Source organism: Bos taurus, chromosome 23 (genome assembly GCF_002263795.3).
Source record: "Bos taurus isolate L1 Dominette 01449 registration number 42190680 breed Hereford chromosome 23, ARS-UCD2.0, whole genome shotgun sequence".
NCBI lineage: Eukaryota > Metazoa > Chordata > Mammalia > Artiodactyla > Bovidae > Bos > Bos taurus.
The window spans coordinates 1806406-1807699 of record NC_037350.1 but is presented as its reverse complement, the minus strand read 5'-3'; the positions used below and the strand labels follow the sequence as shown (position 1 = coordinate 1807699).

The following is a 1294-nucleotide window of genomic DNA, read 5'->3' as shown; positions in this document are numbered from 1 at the left end:
AGGAATTTTGCGGTTTCAGATCTTACCTTCAAATCTTTAATCCATTTTGAGTTGACTTTTATGATGTAGAATAGGGGTCCAGTTTTATTCTTTTGCATTTGGCTGTCCAGTTTTCCAATTTTCCCAACACCATTTATTGAAGAGATTATCCTTTCTCCTTTGTATATTCTTATTCTTTTGTCATAAATTAACTGGCCATGTGTACATGGCATATAACAGAAAATTAAATTTAAGCAGTGCTTTGAGAAATTTTGGGACTTCCCTGGTGGCTCAGTGGTTAAAGCATCTGCCTGGAATGTGGGAGACCCAGGTTCGATCCCTGGGTCAGGAAGATTCCCCTGGAGAAGGAAATGGCAACCCACTCCAGTACTCTTGCCTGGAGAATCCCATGGACGGAGGAGCCTGGTAGGCTACAGTCCTTAGGGTCCCAAAGAGTCAGACACTACTGAGCGACTTCACTTTCACTTTGAGAAATGTTATTGCTATTTTATTCTTGATTTGAACTAAGTTTAACAGAGATGTCATATCTAAAGTGTGAACTAATGATATAATTGATTGAAAGTTGAGGAAAAATGTTTTTTTCTGGGGGTGGTTACTAGGGGGAAATATTTATTAACTCTTCTCCTTAGCATTGAATTTATTATATTTTAGAATGTAGCCTTTGTGCTCTAATGATCTATTTTTTCCAATGTCAAAATGAGCCAAGATTTGGGGAGCCTTGTACATTCTTTATTATTAGAATTAATATTTCTTTATTTTTCAAGAGATATGCTCTTTTTGTCTGTAAGCTTTTTTAAAAAAATTAAATCCAAAGTAGAGTTTTAGTGGGAAGAAGGCAATGCCAGCCTAATGATGACAGTTCCCCAAAAGTCATTTTGTGTGTCAAGTAGATCAGTACAGATTAATTATATTTTGAAAGCTGAGATAAACAACAGATTACTAAATGTGAGTTACATATTAAGAAATGTGAGTTCAACAATTTTGAAAATAAAGTGATTTTAATGAGTGAGTCAGAAGATTTTAGTAACAAAACGATCATTTAATTATGTGTATTAAACAAGAATGTACACAAAATGGAAAAAATAGTAAAACCCATTGCTGGTCTATAGCTGTTTTGTATAGTTTTTAATCTGTACACAAAACTTGATGATGCTTCTTTGTTTATAAGCCACCTGGTCATTTTATTAAGACATCTGTTTGTTCTTCTTATAAAAATTGTAGTGAAATCAGAATCAGTTCAGTTCAGTCATTTCAGTTGTTCAGTCATATCCGACTCTTTGCGACCCCATGAATC

At 34.3% G+C, this 1294-nt stretch overlaps 1 non-coding gene across 1 annotated transcript; it reads left to right on the top strand.

The window, feature by feature from the left end:
• Positions 1-259: 259 nt before the first annotated feature.
• Positions 260-332, top strand: TRNAS-GGA (transfer RNA serine (anticodon GGA)). Its single transcript has one exon. It is a non-coding gene; the product is annotated as a tRNA-Ser (tRNA).
• Positions 333-1294: the final 962 nt, after the last annotated feature.